Genomic DNA, 11848 nt, shown 5'->3' on the forward strand with positions numbered 1-11848 from the left:
TTGCTGTACTTCTTAATAAACTTGCTTGGCATAAGACATATCTTGTGCAAGACCTCCTGACCCCAACTTTGCTCTTGTCTTTATTTATGATCCCCTGGTCCTCCTTCTCAGAACCTGCTAGTTCAGGTCAGTCCAAGACTTCCTGGGTATTATTGAAAAGCATTGGTGAAGGAAGACCCACAAACCTCACCTCTGATATTAAGTATCAAAATAGTTTGAGGTTGTAGATGTTCTTTGTTACATTGAAGAAATTTCTTTTAATGTCTTCTCTGAAAAAAATATACTATTCTGATGGATATAGCTTTATAAGAAAGTTGGTCCTTCTTGCTTGCAGTTTTCAGTAAACTGTTTTTCATCCATTTAGTGTTTTGAATATCATGTGATGTGGTGTGAATACAGAAGTTTCTGTTTTGCTTGGTCCTTTAGTCATTCAGTCATACAGATGCTTATATTAATTATAAAGTGTTTGGTCTATTAGCTCAGGTTTATTATTAACTAGCTCTTACAACTTAAATTAACCCATAATTCTTGTCTATGTTTAGCCATATGACTTGGTACCTTTCTCAGTAAGGCATTCACATCTTACTTCCTCTGCATCTGGCTTGTGACAGACTCTCTTTCTTTCTTCTTCCCAGAATTCTCTTAGTCTTGTCACCCTGCCTATATTTCCTGCCTGGTACTGGCCAATCAATGCTTTACTAAACTGATAAGAGTATACTTTACAGCATACAATAGCATTATCCCACAGCATCTGAGTATTTCCATTCTGCTTATGCTTATTTGGAGTTCTAGATATCTCTTACACTCAAATAGGCAGCTCTTTCCCCAGATTTGAGAAGTTCTTTTTTACTTAATTGAAAATATTTTCTGCATCCTTTAATTGGATTTATCCTTTTATGCCTATGATTGATTAGATTTGATATTTTTATAATGTCCCAAAGATTTTCCATGTTTCTTTTATGGTTGTGGGATTTTTTTTTTGATCTGTAATATTTTTATGTCATATTTTACTGAGTGGTCCAATTACTTTATCGTGTTTTCAATTCTTTATAATCTGTCTTGAACTTTACTCATTCTATTGGCATGGTTTTCCAATGAACTTACTAAAAGTTACTGAAATTTCCAACTCAAGTTTTATTCTCATTTGGCTTCTTGTATTTCTTTTTATTGAATTTTACTTTCATGTCCGGAATTGTCATTATTTCATTTAATTTTATTCATTTCCTTAGTTTCAACACTTCATATCCTCTTTTAGTTCCTTGAACATATTTATAATTTTTCTATTATTATTATTATTTTACAAAAGAAAACAAACTATCTTTTTTCATTATACATACCAATCCAAGTTCCCACTTTCTCCCCTCCTCCCATTTCCTCCAGCTATGCCCTCACCCCCATCCACTCCTCAGAGAGGGTAAAGCACATTGCTTTGGGCAAGGTTTAAGGCCCTCCCTGTTATATCTAGGCTGAGCAAGATATCCATCCGAAGAGAATAGGTTCCCAAAAAGCCAGTACAAGCTGTTCAGATAAATCCTGATGCCACTGCCGGTGAACCCATCATGGTCTTGACTTCTTTGCTTATATTCTCATTCCTCCCACTCTTCAACTTGACTTTGAGAGCTCAGTCCAGTGCTCCGATGCAGGTCTCTGCCTCTGTTTCCCTCAGTTGCTTGATGAAGGTTCTTCAATGATATTTAACATATTCATCAGTCTGACTACAGTGCAAGGCCAGTTTGGGCACACTCTCATCTACTGCTTAGGGTCTTAGCTGGGGTCATCCTTGTGGATTCCTGGGAATTTCACTAGAGCCAGGTTTCTTGCTAACCCCGTAATGGCTCTCTCAATCAAGATATCTCTTTTCTTCATCTCATCTCTGTCCTTCCTCTATCTCAACTATCCCGTTTCCTCAAGTTCTCCCTCTTTCTCCCCTCCTCTTCCCTTTCCACCTTATAATTGTTCTTCGAAATTATTTTCTTAAGCTTCATCCAAGTTGCTCTTACCTGAGCCCTTACTGGGGAATTAATATTTTTGCTGGAGACGTCTTTTTGTGTTTTATATAATAAGACCTACATATCTGGAATTAGGACATTGGTTGTGCTCTGTGGTATGTAAGGTCCACATTTATTGAGTGAGAATTTGAATCTTTGGATCAATTGACTGAAGCTCAAAGTTCAGTCTTGGTGTCATTCAGTATTGGCTAATGATTGAGACAGCAGAGCTCCTATTTCATCTAGGGAAAGAAAAGACTTTTTTTCTCGAAACAGGGTTTCTCTGTAGCTTTGGAGCCTGTCCTGGAACTAGGCTAGCTCTTATAGACCAGGCTGGCCTTGAACTCACAGAGACCCTCCCGCCTCTGCCTCCCAAGTGCTGGGATTAAAGGTGTGCGCCACCATTGCCCAGCACAGACTCCTTTTCTCACCGGAAGCCACTCTAAAAATTAGCAGGCTTTCTATGTGGTTCTTTAGAAATAAAGATTAGAGTGCTGGAGAGACGCAGAGGTAAGGATTATTGATTGAGTGTTGTGGAACATCCGTTTAACTATGTAAAAATGTGCTACTTTTGTTTCACCCTGCCTGTCTAAAACATCTGACTGATCCAATAAAAGGCTAAGTGGCCAATAGCTAGGCAGTAGAGAGATGAAGGGGACTGGGGGGGGGGGCAGAGGGAATAAGTAGGAGAAAGAATCTAGGCTTGAGAGAAAATGAGGGACAAAGAAAGGGAGATGCTTGGGATCAGTCAGACATGGAAGAAACAGGAGAGTAGGAATGAAGAATGAAGAAAGGTAAAAGGCCCTGAGGCAAAATGTAGATGAAGAACAGGTTAAAATAAGTTATAAGAGCTAGTGGGGCAAGCCTAAACTAAAGCCAAGCTCATAATTATTAATACGTCTGTGTCATGATTTGGGGATTGGTGGTCCAAGAAAGCCTGCTACAATGGAGCACACAGATTTCCATATGGGTCTTCAAATGGCTGTGTTGGGACATCACAGATGGAAGTTACCTATGGAGTAAGTATGCCTTGGTATACATGTGCATATATCGTGTTCCAAGATGGGATGTGAGGGGAGGATTAATTGTAGAGTAAGAAGGTGCTCAAGATAACTTCATAGATGGTGGTGTCTGTACCTCAGATGGAAAGAGATGGGAGGCTATCTGTGGGTAAAGCAGGCACTTGTTGTAGGTCATAGGATCATAGTAAGGATCAAGAAGGAGCCGGAAGGGAGGACCACTTTTGGAGTGAGCAGGTACATGGCACAGGAAAGGGTCCTCAGGTGGCAAAGTTTGCATCCCTTTATTGATTTTAGCAAAGTATTTAGTTTAAGTAATTTTATATTAATTTTCTATATCAAATTTATTTATGCTCTAATTTTTATCACTTATACTCCTTTGATTAAAGAGAATTTAATTTTCTCTGTTTTTGTAATTTCTCATAGTTTAATCAATTGATCTTAAGGCTTCTTTTTCTGATATATGCATTCAATGTCTTCTTATGATTGTGAAGTGTGCCACATATTTTGAAGTATGATAGTTATATACATAAAATCTGTTAGTTTATTTGTCTACTTTTCCTCTGTACCTCATTCATCATGTCAGATAAAGCACACTCATTTAGAATATTGGTGGATGTTTATCACCTGGTTTGATTATTAAATTGACTATAATTTTCTGCCATCTCCCCATTTAACAAACATTGTTTCGTTATTAGGTATACATTTATCTTGGTTTTCTGTCCTTAAAGCAAATTTGCTCAATTGGACCTCTTTCCTTCATGTACCCTTGGTTCATTGAGGATGTAGGGTTGTTTTTACCTCAAGTAAATATTTCAAATATAATTTTAGGGTAACTAAATGGATATTGAGGCACCAGCCAATCCTTAATTAACAAAAGTACAGGTTATCGTATTCACTGGCATTTCCCTCATATAATAATATTATCACAAAAAGACAATTACGTAGCTGCCTTTCAGGTACCATTACTCTTAGGTTAAAGGAGGAACTAATGGGACTTTGAATAAAGTAATGGTTCTCTTCGAGACTGTTCTTGTTGAATTGCTCAATATTATGTTTTTATCATGATCATTGACCAAGTTTGGTATGTGATGTTGGTCACATGAGCATGCAGTCAGCTACTATACAAAAGCTCCACCAGTGTTGTTAAGCCCATTTATGCTTGTGCCCACATTGCTAACAACTGGGTACGCTAAACTGTATCTCAAAACCTCTCTCTTCTACAGTTTCTGCAGCTACTGATACAGAAACTATAGGCATAGCTTCACACATTGTACCCTCTGGCTCTTGTGTTTTATTGGTAATTTAATAAGAGTTCTAGCAGGATTCACTTACAAATTGGTCATTTTATCAGTGGAAAATCTGAATGACATGTGGAATGATATCCGTCATTTCTCTGATATTATACTTGAATTAAAATGGAGGTTTGTCAGTCATTCTATTTGTAGACTTGATTAGACCATAGGATATTCAAGTATCTGGTGAATTTTTTTTTCTGGAAGTATTTGTGAGGTTTCTGAAAGGGATTCTCACTTGAGTAAGATGATGGCTCTCCCATTGTGGGGGGTCTTCATCTAATCTACTGAGAATCTGAATGGACTAGAAGGGCAACGGTGTGTGAATGCACTCGTAAGCCCGTATGATTATCAGATCCCAGTTTCCTCTTCCCCTGGCATTTGTTTCTCTCATGTTGACGGAGGATTCACACAATATAGTTTTCTGAGTACTCCTCTTGTACAGTAGTCATTCTTGGATCTTCTTGTGAGTCTTCATGAACTTAAACTGGAATGGCTACTTTATACACCATTTTCATGGAGGCTCTCTGAAGCCTTCTCTGTGGACCATACAAAGGTGGATAAGACAATCTGTGATAAAGGGACATGAAAATTATTTTATTCCAATTCCAGAATTTCCAGGATATTATCACATGGCAAGAGTTCTGATACGTGTGGCAGATTGATTTTTCCTGTGGCTCTACTACTACATATTATTTCAAACAGCGATGTCAAAATACGAGAATAACCTAGGAACCTCTTTTTTTTTTTCCTAAATGGTGTTTACACTCTAAACATCTGAATTTCCAGAAAGCTGTCATCATTATGTAATATATTACAGATGTAAGTGGTCTAGAAGATACTTTCCCTCTGCTTTTGATAATCACTAATGGGTTGAACATGAGGCTACTGCTTCTATTGCCACTTATTCCAAAGTAGTTGTCCATCTGAGGAGATAAAAATTTCCAGAAACATGACAACTTTCTAAAATTTTTCATATGCTCATTAGAAAAGAAAATTATGTGTTAAAGAAATACTGGCAGTTACTTAATAAAAATCCACATTACATAAATATTGGCATTCACTCAATGATTAAAAACCTCCTTCTTTAGGATTGGTTTTCCAATTTAAGTATGGTAAGGAGACTCTATTTGTGGTCCCACAACTCTTAAAGATGCCCATTTCCTTTCATTCAAAATGCATTTAATCAAGAATAAAGATATGTTTATTCTTTTCTCCTATAATCAAAGAAGTGAGACTTTCAAAATATGCATTTTGATAATTGAATTTAGGAAGATAAGTACAAATCCAAAGAGTATAAAGATCCTCTTTTTATTTTCTTTGGGAGAATCCATGTTTTAAAAGTTATTGAACTATATTTTTTTCTTTCGGATTTTCTGTTCCATGTTTATACCATGAGTCATTGTTTACATAATTTAATTAAGTTTGGCCAGTGCCAGCACACTGAAACACTGTCTTAAAGCATTTACTTGAAAAGTCTCCTTTGTCCCTGAGCTGTCATTTCTTAGCATGATGGATAATGGATAGAAATCATTATCCTGAACAAGGCTGGACAGCTTAAATGATTAGAGCGTCAAAGAATTATCAGCCTTGGCTAAATATCTTATTTTTCACAATGCATTATTAAAGCAAAATGCATCGAGACTGGTATGAATATTGAAGCTCTCTTAAAACAGTTCCATTGTTTGTGACAGGTGAGCTGTCACTTAAATGAGCTTGCTGTATAATACCTCATCAATCTTGCTACCAAAGTGATTCAAAACACTTTTGAGTGTTCAATGTCAACACAGAACACATGTAAGTAGAAGTATTGTAGGTGGTTTTAGATCTGCAAGGGTCTTGATTCATCCTTGACAGATACCATCATATGTATTCCCATTGCCCAAACACCCATCAGTTCTCTATTTGGTGCTTGCTGACAATAATATTCAATATTCTCCCGCTGTTGTGATTGTGCTTCACCACTTAGCCCTTTTCTCTGGGCTCCTGAAAAACGTCATTGTGCTGTCTCTTGGAAGGATTTGTCACCTTTGTTTTATAAGGGTATTTTTATTGTTCAACTAATTGCTTTACTTTTATGTCCAATATTGTAAATGGTGAGGATATGATGGAAAACTGCAAGAGCAATCAAATATCTAAGGAAGTGAGCAAATCAATTTAATCTAAGCTGCTGTTTTAAGAACTACTTATCAGGTACACAGTAAGCGTAACTACCAAAAGATGTTTGTGCTGGTGCTTTTTAATCTCTGTTCCTAGGACCCAAGAAAAGGCTAACATCTCCTTCTTATATTCAAAATGAACCATGAAGCCCTTTTTATTCTTCCCATAATATATATTTTAAACTCTATCTTAGTAAATAGTATTTCACAAATACTTAAAAGTAATTTTAGATATACAAATTAAAATAGTTTAAAGTAATTGCTACTTCTAAGTCAAATGTGTAGAGCCTGCATTGTCCTAGTTGCGAGCCACAGGAAGTTACTATTTTATTGGGGTTTATGTTCCAGCTGTAAACTGAAAGAGTAATTTACTTCACAATAATGATTTGTGAGGTTCTAATTAGATTACATGTGAGAATACTTAACATAAAACAATATTCTCATCCTTATCCAGAGGGTCATTGTCTATGGTTTCACTTACCACCAAATATGGTTGGTAGTACGGAGAGAGAAGAAAGAAGCATGGGAAGGGGATTTTTTTTTACAGTATATTGAATTAATTTTCCATTATATTACTAATTGTTGTTTTTCATCTATTTCTGAAAAATTGAATAGTTAAACTTTATTATTAGATTATATACATAGGAAACATTACACACATATGTATATATATGTATATGTGTATATATATGAATGAATACTGTCTCCTTTGAAAATCTTGGAACATATATCTATAAATAATAATAGACTATTACATCTGGTTTATTATAAGCAAAACACAATCAAAATCAAAACAAAACAGAAATGACAGAAATAAAGCCTGCTCTATTTTTTTTTTAATGAAGTCTGATTAACAAACATGAAACCACATTCCCATTTGAAATATGTAGGCTCCAAAATTGTTCAAACAAACAAAACCCATGGAGTATTCACTGTGTGTTTATCCTATCTCTGCATCCCTAACACAGCTGTGCATTCCCCTCTGGAAGTCTCCATCACCCAGATGTGTTAGTCAATTGCAGTAACGCTCAATATTTAACGTTCCTTTTTTGGCCATTTTATCTTCATCAAATAAATCTTTCATTTGGTCACATATAGTAACTAATTCAGAGTCTATTTATTTTTATTCTTATTTTTATTTTTTGATAATTTCATACATGCATATCATTTTTTTAGCCCAATCCACACCCATATCTTCCCTTGCAATTCATACCCTATCTGCACTCCACCACTATTCTCTCCCAATTTAATATATACTTTTTGAAAATTCCAGTTAATCCACTTAGTGCTGCCAGTATGTGCATCATATTGACTTGTTGGTATGTCTGTGGGGGTATTTTCTTAATGATTGATGTGTGAGAGCCTAGACCACTCTGGGTAGTGCCACCCCTCAGCAGGTGGTTTAGGTTGTTTAAAAAAAGAAGGTTGAGCATGTCATGGGGAGAAAACCAATTAGTATCATGACTCTGTGGTTTCTGCTTCTGTTCTTGCCTCCAGGTTCCTGACTTGAATTCCTACATAGATTTACCTCAATAATGAACTAGGCTATGGAAGAAGAAGCCAAATAAACTTTCTTCCTTAAGTGGTATTTAATCATGTTGTTTTATTACAATAGAAAGCAAGAGAATAAACCTATAATAGACCCGATGAATCACAAATTCTACAGTTTCAATCTAGCTGCCTGTGCTTTACAAGATCTCCAGGTGATTCTTGTTCATCCCCACTCTAGACTCACCAGCTATACTCTACCCACTGAAACAGATCCTCACTGACCAGGGCTCTGTCAAATGGAGCTTGGGATTCCTCGTATGAAATGAGAAAGAACATACACTGAAATCTCGGATACAGCTTTAGGTATTTGCTAAGAGACAGATTAGAACAACAGAAGTTGCTTAACTAGAAGGAAACAACTGGAAGACCAAACCACTCCACCTTCCCTTTTGTCTTGTCCTCTCCTCTGGGAAGAGTCAGTTGACTCCGGGACTACTGGTACAGACATATTACACACAGAGACAATTATTTTGTCACAATTGTAAAAGATTTACAATGTATGCTTCATTACTATAATATATTCTAATCATCGAGTACATAATTATAAAAGTCCTTCATTACTTAAATCTTTCGTATATATCTATAGTCCACTCTGGCTCAGAATCCCTATTATATAAACAATTGAAAATGAATATTGCCTCTAGCTTTGATTCAGAGCGATTCATTTTTCCTTTTATTCTGTAAGTACACTAACAAGGAGAGAAATTCTATTTATTCTCCCATTTAAAGTCTGACCCAATCATTTTAAGCACTTATGTGAGGAAATGCATGCAAATATTACCACAACATGTGTATGTTTTCCTTTGGGTTTCAAATTTATAAAATAGCTCTTCCTCTGGGACTTGCATTTTAAAGTTCTTTGCTCTAGTGAGGAGTGATGGATTTCCCACATTTCTTGCAGAGAACTGTTTTATAGCTACTGTGACAACATAAAACTGTATGGGTGGTGATATTTCAAGAGTAGGATGTGGAAGAAGGCAGCTTGCACATGGTAATGGATCCTGGAAACACTACTTTTGCTTCCTTCCCCAGTGTCCTTTTAATGATGAAGTCACTGAATAAGTCAAACATCCTAGGAGCATTTTAAATCTGTGTTTGTTTGAGGAGTGGCTGAGCAATATAAAATGGAAGACTAAGAAGGATCTTATAGATATAAGGACAAATAACTCGCCAGAAGTTCAGATTTGCCTTCCTTCCTTCTTCCTCATCTCTCTCTCCCTTTCTTCCTCCCTGCTCTTTTCTTCATTTGTTCTTTCTTTTCTTTCTATTGAAATATTTTTGAATGTGGTTTGATAAGGAAAGACTGCATTTGAAGTTACAGAGATTTGATGTTTTCTGGTATTTTAACCCTCTTTTTTTCTTTCCCCACTACTTTCTTCCTTTCCCTCTTGTATCTAAATCCCATGAGTGTGTATCTCATATGAAGGAATAAAATAAGTAATGTGCTCAATGGATCAAGTAGTATGTATGTACTTGGCACAGCGTCCCCTAGCCAGAAATTCAGATGCTGATACGCCAACTAAAGATCTATACAAGTCCTGAGAGCAAGATTCAAGCCCAGATAATTCCCAGTGGAAAGTATGGGCTGTGGTAGAAAGAGTACCAGAGCTGTAATTAAGAATTGGAATGTTGGTGTCACTTGCTGGCCACAGAAATCCAAGTAAGTTACTCAAAATTGAGTCCATCTTTAGCTTTTGATAATACTTATCTGAAGGTTGTCATACTAATTAAAGACAAGAGCCTAGTACTTTGTAGTTGGAAGACAGTTGACAATTGGAAACCATGATTATTTATATTATTTTATTTGAAATTACCTTTCATGAAAAGAATTTAGTAAATGGGTGGCCATTTATCCCTTACAAAGCTATACTTTAATCTATGAGGTATAAAAAGAGTCATCAATCTTTTTCATTCAGCATAGAATGTAATGCTAAAATATAATCCCCCTATCTTGGTCCACCTTCACCTACCTTTGCTCTACATTTTTAATGTGAGACAAATGCACCCAATGAATATGGTTGTCACCTATCTTGCATCAGTATAGTTGGCAACACACATTTCTATAATTCAGATTGCTTGGTTGCTTAGCAAATGTCTAATTCTCAGATGCCAAATTTCTATGCAAGGCCATTTCTCCTCATATCCTCTAAGAGTTAACATAGAAGCCAGCACCGACAAGATACTCAGTGACTTTTGTGGAAAAAAAAATCAGTGAGGATACCGTGACAGAAATTGTCATTTGATCCAACTTCCCTCAATCATTCATGCAAAATTTTGAAATGTTTAATATATCTCAAACTATGGGCTTTGCCATCAGCAATGAGTTTTCCCCAAATTATTTAAATAGATTTTCCCAAAGCACTGGTGCAGACTTTGTCATTAGGTTCAGTTTACAGATAGAGAAAGTAAACTCAAACACATTAAAGAGCTTCTCCATGAACATACAACTTCAGTGAACAAATGGCAGATTTAATCATTTGATTTTATATAATAAACACTTTATAGCATTAATTTTACTCAATCCACACAAAGAAGGTGTTGCAGCTGTTGTTATTTTTTTCATCTTTTGGCTTCTTGTATCCCCACAACATAGGAGTAAAAGTGAAGCAGTTTGCCTCTTAACTCAGACAATACACAGCAGAAAGGAGTTTGAATGCAGAGCTCTTGGATCAGAGCCCAAGCTTTTCTGCCATGCTCTGGCCTTGCAGCAATCTACACACCATTGAAATCCAGCTAAGCTTCTGTTGACTGCAATCATTTGAGGTAAAGAAGAGGAGACTGATAGAATGAATCATTGGACACAACTCTAAAATTGAGGTTATCTGTTTTTATGTGTTGGTTTGTGTGGCAATTTGTTTCATTTGATGAATGCTCAGTAGTTTTGGTTGATTTTGTGATTGAGGTATACAAGTGTCAAACAGTAACATAAGTCATATCAAGAAATACACAGTCTGCATAAATCAAAGCAACTGGCTAATTAATGGTATGGAAATGTCCTCTTTCTTTAGCCTACACTTTACACCCAGAATAAGCACTTCAATAAACTTTGGCTTAGAATTTATCTTCAACACTCCAGTTCAACACATCTGATCTCCATACTATACAGATGTTAAATCTTTTATCTAAACACAACTGATATTGCTTAAAAGGGAAAGTTTTAAAGGAGAATCAGTTTGTAACACTGGCAAAGTACAAAGACATATTCTTTCTCCTTTGCAAAAGTAGTGGAATTTGAAGAACGAGATTTGAATTAAATCTAATGTCTAGCCGGGCGGTGGTGGCACACTCCTTTAATCCCAGCACTCAGGAGGCAGAGGCAGGTGGATCTCTGGGTGTTCGAGGCCAGCCTGGTTTACAACAGCTAGTTCCGGGACGGGCACCAAAGCTACAGAGAAACCCTGTCTCGAAAAACCAAATATATATTTACTTATTTTATAGCCCAACCACGTTTTGCCCTTCCTGTTCTCCCCTACCTTCCCTCTGCCCACTGCCCCTTCTCCTCTGATTCTGTTCAAAAAGGGGCACGCCTCCCATGGGTATCAATAAAGCATGGCATATCGAGTTGCAGTAAGAGTAAGTACCCCTTTTGTATTTAGGCTGGACAAGGCAATCCAGGCAATCCAGTATGAGGAATAGATTTCTGGAAGCCAGTCAAAGCATTAGGGGCTGTCTCTGACTCTTTTATGAGGGTCCTTAATTCTATTTCTTTGGTTACTGTGTCTGTTTTTATGATTGCACCATGATGTTTTTGTTATTATCCCTCTTTGGTATACTTGAAATATGAGATGAAGATACCTCCATCACGTTTTTCTTTTCTTTTAAATTGCCTTTTGACA

Source organism: Alexandromys fortis, unplaced genomic scaffold (genome assembly GCF_014885135.2).
Source record: "Alexandromys fortis isolate MF-2015 unplaced genomic scaffold, M_Fortis_MF-2015_v1.1 scaffold_13, whole genome shotgun sequence".
Taxonomy (NCBI): Eukaryota; Metazoa; Chordata; class Mammalia; order Rodentia; family Cricetidae; genus Alexandromys; species Alexandromys fortis.